Source organism: Diaphorina citri, unplaced genomic scaffold (genome assembly GCF_000475195.1).
Source record: "Diaphorina citri unplaced genomic scaffold, Diaci psyllid genome assembly version 1.1 scaffold262, whole genome shotgun sequence".
Lineage (NCBI taxonomy): Eukaryota > Metazoa > Arthropoda > Insecta > Hemiptera > Psyllidae > Diaphorina > Diaphorina citri.
Window position 1 is genome coordinate 133,485 of NW_007377699.1, and position 16,182 is coordinate 149,666.

Genomic DNA, 16,182 nt, shown 5'->3' on the forward strand with positions numbered 1-16,182 from the left:
TGTCTTTGATTTTCTTCTATTTCTGGGACGTTGTCCCATAAGGTCTCCCTAAAAAGTTCTACCTTTCCAATTTTCCATTCATAACAGTAATAATATCTATCCTGTTATAGATTGTACGAGCAAAGAGAAAGAAGAGACATCCAATTTCGTCCAAAATCTCGCTTAATCCCACAACCCACAGTGCATATTGAAAGGGCAAAAGCGAAAAAATAAGAAAATGGGAGGATCTCCGAGGTAGAAGAAAACGTGATGAGAACTCTCCTGGACATATTTTGAGGGTTTTTTGTAAGCCAAAAGTTATCCTTGAGAGAGAACCTTTTCATGCGTCCCGTAAAGCATGTCCTTATTTTTTCCCTTTCCAAATGTTCTACTGTCCCATTTCTTGAGAGAGAACCTTTTCATGCGTCCCGTAAAGCATGTCCTTATTTTTTCCCTTTCCAAATGTTCTACTGTCCCATTTTGAGCGACTTGATATTGAGACTTTCTTGTTGGCACCAAATATTGAAGTCTTTTGGAGACATACGAGTTTTGTCAGATTATCAATGTCTTGTGTATGAGAACGTCATGGGAGTTATTTTTGTGGACGTTTTCTTTATGAATGGAAAAAGATGGGATGAGTGACGAGAGAGAAGTGCTTGACAGGGAAATAGGGAGAGAGAAATAGAGGGTGGGAGAGAGAAGAGGAGAGACAGAAAGAAAATAGATAGCGAACGCTAAAAGGATAGTGTTGGTAACAAAATAGAGGGAGAAAGGCTAAACAATGGTTCAAAATACCAATATTTAGAAAGCTTTTACCCTATCCGTGGAAATCGGAAGCATTTCAACAAACTCGGCAAGGGTCATAAGTTTCGAGGTGGATAGCTAGCTAAATATCTACGTAGCGAAAGCTAGATAGTGGATAGGCCACATTTGTATCTTTGTTTACATAGTAGTGCTGGCTAATGAATTTTAATAATCCATACCCAATGGATACCCATTCTCGCACCGATTGCTTTAAAAATTACCCATTGAACATATTCGTGTTTTAATCTCTGGGTTACGCCTACCTAGATCGTTGTATTTCATTCTCTTCAAGCACTCTGCATGAGAAAATATAATTAAGCAAAGTAGTGCCTACATAAAATTAAAAATATTTCAGTAGCTAAGTACCTAACTTCATTTAAAAATTCGCCTCTCTGTCATAAAAAACGTCATTTTTATGTGATGTGTATAATTAGTAAGATTTCAACCAAATAAGCTACTTCTACTGCACCACCAAATTGTTGTACCTGAAAGCATTGCTCACGCTATGTACTCATAATAACTTCATTTTCCTCAGAATAGATTTACGGCTAATGAGGTTATTAGCTAAAATTACTCATGTGACGTCATACGGTGAAATATGAGGTTGTTACTTCGCCAAAGCAGTGGTCGTTCGCAGTATCCTGAAGGGAAGTTCGCGAACAAACATAGGTCCAGGGAAATTGTTGGTGATCCGCGAAGAATTGCTAGTGATCTTAATTAAACTATATTTGGTTGACAATGGAAAAAAAATCAACTTTCAAGACGAGAGGAAAAATATCGATATTTTTTTCTTTCTCATAATATGTAAAATATTTTGTACCCTATCGATTTAAAACTTCCAAACTAGGTAATGAATTAGCAGGTACTGGAGTAAAAAAAAGCCTCAACAGTTTCACCAACTGGTCCGCGCTTAGAGCTTATCTTGGTTAGGTGGCCTGTATCTGTATCATGAAGGTTGGAAACGGCTGCTTCGGATCTTTGGCGAAGGTTACATGCGGGGGTCAACTAATTTGTCGGTGAGTCATGGGATTCCATAACTATTAGATTGATGTCTACTTCGTGATTTACATACCATTCAGATCTTGAACGAATAGTTTTGTGTTCCCATATACCTATATTTACCTACCATCATTATGATAGAGTTGTGGATGGAAATTCATCAACTTCCCTGGGTTCTGAGTACGGAGTGTAGGAACGCTGTTTCTTCGCGGTATCCGCGGACTGTTCGCGATATGCGCGGTTTATACTCGGGCTTTACCCGCAGTTTATTCGCGGCATCAGCAGTTTATTCGTGGTATGCGCGGTTAGTATGCAGTATATGCGCTTTATTTGCGGAATACTCAGTTTGTTCCCAGTAACTATCAACGAATCCGTCAAACATGGAGTTCACGAAAAACACTAAAAGTATAACAAAGTATAATATAATGTCTATAAAAGCAGAAGAAAGTAAGGAAGAAAAAAAGTAAAAAGAAAACAAAATTGTTTTCCCTCTACAAAACGAACTAACTTGGAGAAGGAGGAACAAAATGTTACGAAAAGAAATTGGATTTATGGAAGAAAATAGAGATATTGTCATTGTTTTGTGTTGTTTGTTTCGGGAGGGGGTTGAGATGGAATTTGTATGTTTTGTGCAAATTTATGAAATGGAACGAAAGTTTTGGCTTGTTTTTGTTCGGACGATTAGAGTTTGAGCATTTCTTCTTCTTTGTCTTGTTTACCTCCTTGTCTTCCTTTCCACTCCTCTTTCATTTTTGCTTTTTCTTCCACGTGTCTCCCTCCTTGATTTCAGAGAAACTCTTTCTCTCTCCATACAAAACACATTTCCATTACAAAATTCACAAACGAAATTTCTCTTTTTCGGAGCCTTCCCATGCATGCACGTAATTCGAAACCCCAAACACAAGCTCCGGTCCGTATGATGTGATGTGTAGGCAGCTGGACACGACACACGAAACTTCTCTTGCCGTTTTCAATATAAACTTTATTTGCTTCACAAGTGTTCCCAACTATGTAATAACCATCTCGTTTAGTTTTATATGTTCTTCGACACACTTTTTTTTCCTTTACTCCTTTTCTCCATCGGTGTCGTCTCCCGCGTTCATGGGAGTGACAGCTGTCAGAAAAAGATCGTGTGTGATGTTGTTCTTTAGGATGTTACCCTCCAACTTTGCCATATGTTGTATATTCCCTGTTAAAGTAGTAGACCTGGGTACTTATGTCTAGTAGGACTTCAGGAGACCTAGCTTTCTTTCCCTAAAATTCAACGTTTAATGTGCCGATGTGATGACCGTTTAGGGTTTTGGTGGAAATTCTTGATCTATTTTCTTACTCATGAGGACTTTTGGTTTGGTTTCTACGCATAAATCACTCGATAGTACCGTGTACCTATCTGAGTTGTGAATCATCCCATACCCAATGGATACCCATTCTCCCACCGATTCCTTTAAAAATTACCCATTGAACATAGTCGTGTTTTAATCTCTGGGTTACGCCTACCTAACTCGTTTTATTTCGTTCTCTTCAAGCACTCTGCATGAGAAAATATAATTAAGCAAAGTAGTGCCTACATAAAATTAAAAATATTTCAGTAGCTAAGTACCTAACTTCATTTAAAAATTCGCCTCTCTGTCATAAAAAACGTCATTTTTATGTGATGTGTATAATTAGTAAGATTTCAACCAAATAAGCTACTTCTACTGCACCACCAAATTGTTGTACCTGAAAGCATTGCTCACGCTATGTACTCATAATAACTTCATTTTCCTCAGAATAGATTTACGGCTAATGAGGTTATTAGCTAAAATTACTCATGTGACGTCATACGGTGAAATATGAGGTTGTTACTTCGCCAAAGCAGTGGTCGTTCGCAGTATCCTGAAGGGAAGTTCGCGAACAAACATAGGTCCAGGGAAATTGTTGGTGATCCGCGAAGAATTGCTAGTGATCTTAATTAAACTATATTTGGTTGACAATGGAAAAAAAATCAACTTTCAAGACGAGAGGAAAAATATCGATATTTTTTTCTTTCTCATAATATGTAAAATATTTTGTACCCTATCGATTTAAAACTTCCAAACTAGGTAATGAATTAGCAGGTACTGGAGTAAAAAAAAGCCTCAACAGTTTCACCAACTGGTCCGCGCTTAGAGCTTATCTTGGTTAGGTGGCCTGTATCTGTATCATGAAGGTTGGAAACGGCTGCTTCGGATCTTTGGCGAAGGTTACATGCGGGGGTCAACTAATTTGTCGGTGAGTCATGGGATTCCATAACTATTAGATTGATGTCTACTTCGTGATTTACATACCATTCAGATCTTGAACGAATAGTTTTGTGTTCCCATATACCTATATTTACCTACCATCATTATGATAGAGTTGTGGATGGAAATTCATCAACTTCCCTGGGTTCTGAGTACGGAGTGTAGGAACGCTGTTTCTTCGCGGTATCCGCGGACTGTTCGCGATATGCGCGGTTTATACTCGGGCTTTACCCGCAGTTTATTCGCGGCATCAGCAGTTTATTCGTGGTATGCGCGGTTAGTATGCAGTATATGCGCTTTATTTGCGGAATACTCAGTTTGTTCCCAGTAACTATCAACGAATCCGTCAAACATGGAGTTCACGAAAAACACTAAAAGTATAACAAAGTATAATATAATGTCTATAAAAGCAGAAGAAAGTAAGGAAGAAAAAAAGTAAAAAGAAAACAAAATTGTTTTCCCTCTACAAAACGAACTAACTTGGAGAAGGAGGAACAAAATGTTACGAAAAGAAATTGGATTTATGGAAGAAAATAGAGATATTGTCATTGTTTTGTGTTGTTTGTTTCGGGAGGGGGTTGAGATGGAATTTGTATGTTTTGTGCAAATTTATGAAATGGAACGAAAGTTTTGGCTTGTTTTTGTTCGGACGATTAGAGTTTGAGGAAAACCTACGGATAATAGGTCCTATTCTGTGGTAGAGTGGACTTAATAAAATAAGTATAGGAAATCATTAACAGCAGAAGTAAACATGTTTTCACGGAGTACACAAACAGGATTAGTCAGTCAGATAACTCCAGAACAGGATTAGTCAGTCAGATACCTCCAGAGTTACGTATTGCTGACCTTTTGAACTACGCCATGGTTTGTTTAAGCTTTTGAAATTAGTTTTTTCTATCATATCTATTTTTTATTCTGTTCATTTTCCCATAGTTTGGTATTTTCAATTAGCGAAACAGTCCGCGATAAAATTTAAATTGAGAAAGTTCCGTAGGTAAAGTTACAGAATCAGAATATGCATTTATTATTATCATCATCATTCTACATTTCTGCACAGGTAGGGTTGAGTTTTGTTCTTATTTCTAACTTTCGATAAATCTATTCCTAACTTTGTTCAGAATAATCATACGAAATTTGTTCAAGCAAGTCATGGGTTTATATGAATATGTAACTACTTTAATTAAGAAGATAGAAGATCGAGCCAATAATGATAGAACACTGCTAACCAACATTGGCCAGTGTGTTACTTGAAACAAGAGTCCGCTGATCTGGCTGACCTTCATGGTGAACTACCCATGACCATAACGTGCAGGTCTTGAGTTAGCGTATCAATTTCATTGGTTATATTATCCTAGCAACAGTAAGTAGATCATACTGGATACCATGAACATTGGGAGATGAAATGTAGCTTAATCATTACTAGAGCAAAGGTCAAGTCCGCCTATCTACCTTGGTGCTTCAACATTTCGAGATTTCCCTGAAGGTAGTTTAGAAACAGCTGTTGTTCCGTTGGGAAATTTACTACATACTCGTGCGAGTATCTACTAACTATACATACACTTATTTCTAATACTAACTGCAACATGTGGAATTTATTACCTATTATTGAACATTAGCATTTCACGTAGGAGTCTCCAACTTTAGAAACTGGTATCAAATTACAAGAGTTCTTACATAGTCGTGCTCGTGCGAGTATCTACCAACTATACATACACTTATTTCTACTAACTGCAACGTGTGGAATTTATTACCTATTATTCAACATTAGCATTTCACATAGGAGTCTCCAACTTTAGAAACTGGTATCAAATTACAAGAGTTCTTAAGTTTGAAAATAGCAATTGAGTTTGCAAGGTGATAATTTATTTTATCTATTCTGTTCATTTTCCCATAGTTTGGTATTTTCAATTAGCGAAACAGTCCGCGATAAAATTTAAATTGAGAAAGTTCCGTAGATTTTGTGCATGTGTCTCAATCTCCAACCGTCATCTTTTGAAGACTGTTTTACACGCTGCATATCCAATGTGTCCCAAATTCACACATTCTGATTGCCCTAGATATGCTCCCATCGAATCTTTCACGTCTTCTTTTCCAGCGGCAACACGAGACATGTCTGAGGTTATATGACATGAAACGATGCTTTTTACTTAGCAGTTTCTCACACTTTTTTTCCTTTACTCCTTTTCTCCATCGGTGTCGTCTCCCGCGTTCATTGGAGTGACAGCTGTCAGAAAAAGATCGTGTGTGATGTTGTTCTTTAGGATGTTACCCTCCAACCTTGCCATATGTTGTATATTCCCTGTTAAAGTAGTAGACCTGGGTACTTATGTCTAGTAGGACTTTAGGAGACCTAGCTTTCTTTCCCTAAAATTCAACATCTAGTGTGCCGATGTGGACGCTTGATCTTTTAGGGTTTTGGTTGACAATTCTTGATCCATTTTCTTATTCTAATGAGGCCTTTGGTTAGGTTGCCACGCATAAAATCACTCTATCGCGTACTTATCCGAGTTGTCTATCATCCCATACCCCAGGGGTTCTTAACCTTTTAGAATTGGCGGACCACTATTGATAAACCAAAAATCTCGCGGACCACTTGAGATTATGTATGTATCATATTATCCTAGCAACAGTAAGTAGATCATACTGTATACCATGAACATTGGGAGATGAAATGTACCTTAATCATTACTAGAGCAAAGGTCAAGTCCGCCTATCTACCTTGGTGCTTCAACATTTCGAGATTTCCCTGAAGGTAGTTTAGAAACAGCTGTTAGAGTTCCGTTGGGAAATTTACTACATACTCGTGCGAGTATCTACTAACTATACATACATTTATTTTCTAATACTACCTAACTGCAACGTGTGGAATTTATTACCTATTATTGAACATTAGCATTTCACGTAGGAGTCTCCAACTTTAGAAACTGGTATCAAATTACAAGAGTTCTTAAGTTTGAAAATATCAATTGAGTTTGCAAGGTGATACTTTATTTTATCATTCTTACTTCCATAAAGTTAGTTCTTTCTATTACAAGAGATAGTAAAGTCGTTTCCCGGATTCCTAATATAGATTTACCGTTTTGGAACACTACTAAGTGAAATTACTAATGATAAGAGTATGTGAGTGAATTTCATGTAGGAAATAATAAAATTGCCGGTACATATACGGTTTAGGAGGTGTTAATTTTTTCGTCCAAGAATAAAATTATATGAATCCATGAGTTTTTTTCTTGGCATTTAAACATGTTTACTGGATGTAGAAATGTATCAGATTCAGTACTCCTCAATCCTCTACAAGTCTACAGCAAGAAGATAGTTTTGGGTCTCGTCCAGATATGAATATAAGGTATAGAAACGAAGATGGTGCCGTCATTGTTGTAAGATTCTGAGCTCCATGGAATTAAAGTGAATCTTCTGAAGTGCTCAATAGTGGTGTCCTGTTTACTTGTAGCATATTGGGCAAGTACGAGTACATTGTATTCGGTTATAATTTTACCTGGTGAGCCGAAGACGGATCTATCATTTAGATGGATGCCTCAGTATCATTGCTGATAAATTCTCCATGTGGGTTCCTTATGTGCCGCTTCCATTTTTGGTCCAGACTATTGCTCTGATGACTTGCAATATTTTCAGAGTCAAAGCAATGTTTTACAAACCAACTGTGTTGAGTAACTATTTCTTCAATGTTTAATTACTTTAACCGACATTGTTTCTTTGATTTGAACATAAAAAGCGCGATTTGTTGAAGGTACAATAAAACTACTAAAGACATTAGGAAGCTTCTTCAGTCAATAAAAACTTTCGTCTGAAAACACTGCGATTTGTTGAAGGTACAATAAAACTACTAAAGACATTAGAAAGCTTCTTCAGTCAATAAAAACTTTCGTCTGAAACACGAAATAATGCTATTCAAACCAAGGAGAACAAAAACTTTTTGAAATCTCAAGTAAACTAATTATTTTTTGAAAAGGGAAATTGCACAAAGAAATCCAAGAGTGAAGGGAGACGAGACAGTGAAAAATAGGTACCTAAATGAAAACAATGAAATGAGGTTAAAAGGACAAAGAGAATCAGACAAAGGTGTCCAAAAACAAGCAAGAAATATGCTGAGAAGAAGAGGACAATTTAAAATCAACTCGAATTGGAGATGAAAGAATGAGACGAACAAAGACACATAGTAGGTGGTATATTATAATCAAATGAAATTTTTTGTTTAAAGACATGTCGGATCTCTGAACAGAATTCGCAAAGGTTACGATGAAATGACAAAGGTGAACCAGCGAAAGCGCTGCAGTTAAGTACTTTGTTACGTTCAAGCTCCAAGCCTCCAAGCAGCTACTGTTGTCCAAAAATAAGCAAGAAATATGCTGAGAAAGAAGAGGACAATTTAAAATCAACTCGAATTGAAGATGAAAGAATGAGACGAACAAAGACACATAGTAGGTGGTATATTATAAACAAATGAAATTTTTGTTTAAAGACATGTCGAATCTCTGAACAGAATTCGCAAAGGTTACGATGAAACGACAAAGGTGAACCAGCGAAAGCGCTGCAGTTAAGTACTTTGTTACGTTCAAGCTCCAAGCCTCCAAGCAGCTACTGTAGAAGACTTAAATGGATCTGCAGGCAAGCTTTGACTTTGCAATCTATGCATCGCAGAAACTACTAGTGTTACCTGAGGTTATAATTTTAATTATTATAACATGGTGCATAAATATAATTTCACCCTCCACTTCGTCTGGTACAACAATGGTGGTAATATGAACCGACTACATCGGGCGCGGGATTGCTTTGTGATTTATGACGCTACGATGTGTGATACTTCGCCTCCATTCCACTCAGTTTTCACGTACTTTTTTTTTTACCGGAAACTTTTCTCGCTACCACCTTCTGTTTTGAGCTCTCCTTTCCCTCTTTTCTATTTCTCTATCCCCTTGTACTTATGTCTTCTCGTCCTCTTTGCCTCAACATCGCTATTCTTTGTTTTTGCTTCTTCCGAGGAAAGGCAGTCACAGTGTACTCCTTGGTTTCCCAAATTTCTTTTCTGCTGAATATTCTCAAAAGCAAAGTGCAAATTTCCGACATGTGTTACTGTAGTGTGAGCTGAGGACAAACACTAATAACCCGCACAGGATGATGGTCTGAAGTTCAAAGGTGTTTTTGTTTGTATTGTTTCCGCAAAAATAAATGCTTTGATTGCTCTTTAAAAACGCATTTGATTCTAGTTATTGTGTCATTGCCATCACCACATTTATGCAGGATGAAAAATGTTCCGCTCAGCGTTTCTTCTATTTACACAATTTATCGTGTGTTTCATGTTCTAATCATGATTTCCGTGTATACGTAACATCCACCTGCATCACATGTGTAGCAACGAGTATTTCAACAAGAGGGGAACGGCAGAAACCGGAAACTTTTCTCGCTACCACCTTCTGTTTTGAGCTCTCCTTTCCCTCTTTTCTATTTCTCTATCCCCTTGTACTCATGTCTTCTCGTCCTCTTTGCCTCAACATCGCTATTCTTAGTTTTTGCTTCTTCCGAGGAAAGGCAGTCAGACAGTGTACTCCATGGTTTCCCAAATTTCTTTTCTGCTGAATATTCTCAAAAGCAAAGTGTAAATTTCCGACATGTGTTACTGTAGTGTGAGCTGACAAACACTAATAACCCGCACAGGATGATGGTCTGAAGTTCAAAGGTGTTTTTGTTTGTATTGTTTTCCGCAAAAATAAATGCTTTGATTGCTCTTTAACACATTTGATTCTAGTTATTGTGTCATTGCCATCACCACATTTATGCAGGATGTAAAATGTTCCGCTCAGCGTTTCTTCTATTTACACAATTTATCGTGTGTTTCAAGTTCTAATCATGATTTCCGTGTATACGTAACATCCACCTGCATCACATGTGTAGCAACGAGTATTTCAACAAGAGGGGAACGGCAAAAAAATCTTTGAAAATTTTATAGTACGCGTGTTCCGCCACCTACATCAACACATCAGTGAAAATAGGAGTTTGAGGAACAGAAATTCCTCGCAGTGTGCCTCCAGTTCCAATTACAAAAAGATCCTCTCCTTTTTCCAGTCTAACACAATCTTTTTTTTTTTGCTTTTGACTACAAGGTCATTCGCGCCCTTGGCTCCTTTGAAATCAATAATATGTCTTCGTTGTTTCAAAACCAAACTATTATAAATGGTCTAGTTGTCCATGATGAAACAAGGCCTCGTAAACTTAAGTAGGTATAGTTTTATAGTTTTGTTGGTCCTAGGCCTCTAGAAACCAATTAATGATGGACATTGGACACATGGCACGCTTATCTGGACTAAAGTTATCTGCCTTGACCATTAAACTTAAGAAGGTATAGTTTTATAGTTTTGTTGGTCCTAGGCCTCTAGAAACCAATTAATGATGGACATTAGACACATGGCACGCTTATCTGGACTAAAGTTATCTGCCTTGACCAGTTTTGATGAGATTGGAACAGCAGATAAGTACCTACTGTACCTCCTACCTACCTGTATTCCGAAGACTTTGAATGATCAAATGATTATCAATAGGTACTTAACACAGGTACATCAATAGGTGCCAACATAATACGTACCTATGAGAGAGAAACAATCAGAATTTATACTAACGGACGGACGCCCAAAATTGGGTTGCCAAAACAATAGTAGTTGACACTTGAATTTTAACACTTTAAGTGCTTACAGTAATTGTTTTCAAGACTTTGTAAAGCGTTCAATACTGTGTACGATGTATAAAACAAGGCCTCGTAAACTTAAGAAGGTATAGTTTTATAGTTCTGTTGGTCCTAGGCCTCTAGAAACCAATTAATGATGGACATTGGACACATGGCACGCTTATCTGGACTAAAGTTATCTGCCTTGACCAGTTTTGATGAGATTGGAACAGTAGATAAGTACTGTACCTCCTACCTACCTGTATTTCGAAGACTTTGAATGATCAAATGATTATCAATAGGTACTTAACACAGGTACATCAATAGGTGCCAACATAATACGTATGAGAGAGAAACAATCAGAATTTATACCTACTAACGGACGGACGCCCAAAATTGGGTTGCCAAAACAATAATAGTTGACACTTGAATTTTAACACTTTAAGTGCTTACAGTAATTGTTTTCAAGACTTTGTAAAGCGTTCAATACTGTGTACGATGTATGTTCAACTTTAAATTGAACAAGACATGACCTCAATAAATTGGAGAACATGAAAGTTCCGAAAGTGCTCTTGTTATCAATTAAAAGTTTGGGATTGTTTGGTAAACTGGTGATATTTGACGAACAATGGAACTTGTTCTGAGACCTGATCCAAAGACGGACACCGTCCTCTAGACTTAAATTCTATTTCGATCATTTCAAATGAACATCGGGGGCACATGACATTCAAAATCGAGCCCCTTTTAAAATAAATTTATTAAAAATCGAATGAACATCGAAAATCATCGACCTACATAATATGTAATTATGTATGATGAGTTTTCTGATAGGTACATATTGGAAACAGATTCGTTGTTGATTTGACATGGCCATTTTCTATCGACATGGCTTGCAGGATTAACCTCAGTGCTTTCAGAACTGTATTCTATGACACGTCACACATGTGATTCGCAACTTAATTTTACAAGTCATATACATCTATCTTTATTTTCTCCATGTTTTAATTATGTACCCAATTCAGTCAAGCAGCAAGAAAAAATGGTCTGTCCCGTCCGTACGTATCATGTCAGAGAAAAGTTGGGGGGAGTCGAAGTACCCACTTGCGTAAATTTTGTTTCCAAACTTTCGAAGCATTTTCCTTGTTTGTCGCTTTCTCCTACACTCATGGAGATCCTTGTATAAACGCAACTTTGACTCGAAAGCTCAAAAACTTTTTTCATCTTTAGAGACTCATGTTTATTGACACTTAGCATGCAATATGGAGACAAATAAATATCATATTTGTCATACAACACCATATTTGGCGAATGGCAACACATACGAGTATGTACGCACTTGAGAACACCAAATGTGTCTCCGATCCAAATACGGACACCGTCCTCTAGACTTAAATTCTATTTCGATCATTTCGAATGAACATCGAATATCATCGACCTACATAATATGTAATTATGTATGATGGGTTTTCTGATAGGTAAATATTGGAAACAGATTCGTTGTTGATTTGACATGGCCATTTTCTATCGACATGGCTTGCAGGATTAACCTTAGTGCTTTCAGAACTGTATTCTATGACACATGTCACACATGTGATTCGCAACTTAATTTTACAAGTCATATACATCTATTTTTATTTTCTCCATGTTTTATTTATGTACCCAAATCAGTCAAGCAGCAAGAAAAAATGGTCTGTCCCGTCCGTACGTATCATGTCAGAGGAAAGTTGGGGGGAGTCGAAGTACCCACTTGCGTAAATTTCGTTTCCAAACTTTGGCAAAAGTAGCGAAGCATTTTCCTTGTTTGTCGCTTTCTCCTACACTCATGGAGATCCTTGTATAAACGCAACTTTGACTCGAAAGCTCAAAAACTTTTATGAGAACTTTTTTCTTCATTCTTTCAAAAAATGTGACTTGCCTAAGAAATGAAAGTTTGTTCTTGACAAATGACGATTTTGTTGTACCTTTTCTCCCTGAAGCCTTCAAACTCTGCTTTATAAGCCCAAACTAATAACTTTTAGCTTAGGGTCATCAAAACTTATTCTTGGAGAGAGAGAGAGAGAGAGAGAGAGAGAGAGAGAGGGAGGGAGAGAGAGAGAGAGCTGGGTGAGCAAGGAAGGGTTAATAATATAAAAGGAGTTTGAAAGAGGAACTTTCTTTTCTTTATGAACTTTTGTGTGACAAGCAGATGGGATTTATTTTGTGACCTTCTGTTTGGACATGTGTGATTTTGAATGCTAAGAGAGTGAGAAATGTAACTAATGAAATGTCAGCAAAATGAACAAAGGATTGCTTATTTTCTGGTAGACCACCAACTTGGATTACATTTTTGAATTTTCCCTTGGAGAACGCGTGTTTCAGATCTACCTGAACATAAATTTTACATTTTACACCCGTGGGTCTGGAAAAAAGGATGTTTTCTCTCCAACCTCCTCGAACTCAAAGAGAAGAGAATACAGCAAAAATAAACAGAAAACTTTTTTGTAGGGTTTCTTTTTCCACAATGGAAACAAAATCCTCTCCTCTTCCTCCTAATTTACGGAATAGGGAGCTTAAAGTGCTTAGCCATTTAACATTTTTTCTCCCTAACAAGCTGAAAATATATTGGACGCAGCATTTTAATGTGTTTGTAATTGCCTCAAGTGCGTTATTCTTCTGACAGGTACGATCTGTCTTGTAAGCACCTCTCTGCTTCTGCCTCTGCCTACCGAAAATATGTTTTCATGGTGGTTTTTTTTCCGCCGAAATGAGCCATAGGTGGTAATTTCTAGATATGTATTTACTGTGTTTCGTGTACTCCTCAGTTCGCAGTTCTAATTTCCTTAAACGTATTTACTCGTACATGTGTATCTATGGCAAACAGTAATGATAATTAAGGTAGTATGTAATGTCATTTTCTGTTGCCTTATTCCAATGAGTTTAGTTTCAAACAAAGTTTGTGTACAATTGTACATTACTACGATACTTGTGTATCTATGGCAAACAGTAATGAATGTAATGTCATTTTCTGTTGCCTTATTCCAATGAGTTTAGTTTCAAACAAAGTTTGTGTACAATTGTACATTACTACGATACTTACAGCACAGGACACCTATTTGAGGTAATTTGAAAACAAACTTCTCAAATAACTGTTAAAAAATAAAATGTATCTATGGCAAACAGTAATGATAATTAAGTATGTAATGTCATTTTCTGTTGCCTTATTCCAATGAGTTTAGTTTCAAACAAAGTTTGTGTACAATTGTACATTACTACGATACTTACAGCACAGGACACCTATTTGAGGTAATTTGAAAACAAACTTCTCAAATAACTGTTAAAAAATAAAAAAATGGAAAAGAACAAAGTAATAAAAAGAAAATATCTGTAGATGTACTTGGTGCATCAACTTTGTTGAAAATCTTTCCTTTAATAAAAAAATGGAAAAGAACAAAGTAATAAAAAGAAAATATCTGTAGATGTACTTGGTGCATCAACTTTGTTGAAAATCTTTCCTTTAAAACTCACAAAATGATCTCTCCCTCCCACCCCTTTTCTCTGTTTTCTTTCGTTTCCCTATTCCTTCCTCTTATTCGGATAATGGAAAAGAACAAAGTAATAAAAAGAAAATATCTGTAGATGTACTTGGTGCATCAACTTTGTTGAAAATTTTTCCTTTAAAACTCACAAAATGATCTCTCCCTCCCACCCCTTTTCTCTGTTTTCTTTCGTTTCCCTATTCCTTCCTCTTATTCGGATATACATTCCTCTACTTTTACTTCTATTATTTACTGTCTGGATAAGGAAAAACAAAAGTTTGATAATAAAAGGAAAATATACTTACATTTCCTCTCTATCCTCGTATTATTGTACGGAAAACAGCAAAAACTATCCTGGTGAAATGAAAACATACTGCTCAACTAGAAGTACAATAATACCTATTAATATTACAGGGTGGTCTACTTGACATGGAGTTATCAATTTCATCATAGGTTAAAATGTAGAGAATTAGAGATTGTTCTGAGCTGTCCAAATAAAAGTCCAAGTTAGTCTAAGGCCCTCCATACACGGTCCAGACTATGACTTGCAATATTTTCAGAGTCAGCAATGTTTTACAATCCAACTGTGTTGAGTAACTATTTCTTCAATGTTTAATTACTTTAACCGACATTGTTTCTTTGATTTGAACATAAAAAAGCGCGATTTGTTGAAGGTACAATAAAACTACTAAAGACATTAGGAAGCTTCTTCAGTCAATAAAAACTTTCGTCTGAAAACACGAAATAATGCTATTCAAACCAAGGAGAACAAAAACTTTTTGAAATCTCTAGTAAACTAATTATTTTTTGAAAAGGGAAATTGCACAAAGAAATCCAAGAGTGAAGGGAGACGAGACAGTGAAAAATAGGTACCTAAATGAAAACAATGAAATGAGGTTAAAAGGACAAAGAGAATCAGACAAAGGTGTCCAAAAACAAGCAAGAAATATGCTGAGAAGAAGAGGACAATTTAAAATCAACTCGAATTGGAGATGAAAGAATGAGACGAACAAAGACACATAGTAGGTGGTATATTATAATCAAATGAAATTTTTTGTTTAAAGACATGTCGGATCTCTGAACAGAATTCGCAAAGGTTACGATGAAATGACAAAGGTGAACCAGCGAAAGCGCTGCAGTTAAGTACTTTGTTACGTTCAAGCTCCAAGCCTCCAAGCAGCTACTGTAGAAGACTTAAATGGATCTGCAGGCAGGCTTTGACTTTGCAATCTATGCATCGTAGAAACTACTAGTGTTACCTGAGGTTATAATTTTAATTATTATAACATGGTGCATAAATATAATTTCACCCTCCACTTCGTCTGGTACACAACGGTTGCGATCACTAGCCGAAGTGTAGAACTGTTGTCTCGGGCCCACTTTCTACTTTATGAACATTCATACTATTTCCTGTCTGTTTTGGACCAAGGACGGATTATATCGTTTTGGTGCGCCCTATCTTTATCATTTGGACAAGGAGCAGGACTGTATTCTCTTGGTGTCCCATATCTTTATATATTGGACTAGGAGCAGGACTGTATTAGCGATTTTTTGCAACCAAAATGAGCGTCCTTTTAACTGAACTCCTTTACGTTATTGGACGAAAACTCTGTTCTGCGCATGTGCAGAAACGAGGTAAATTACGTTACAGACTACAGAGCTTAGTTAACGGGACGCTAATTTTGCAAAAATTCGCTATTATCTTGAACCACACTGTCTTTGATTAACTTTCATATCTGAACTACTCGACTGTTGAACTTTCCTTCGCTGTTTATTCCACCTTATTTCGACCAGAAATTTGGACAAGGAGCAGGACTGTATTCTCTTGGTGTCCCTTATCTTTATATTTTGGACTAGGAGCAGGACTGTATTAGCGAGTTTTTGCAACCAAAATGAGCATCCTTTTAACTGAACTCTTTTACGTTATTGGACGAAAACTCTGTTCTGC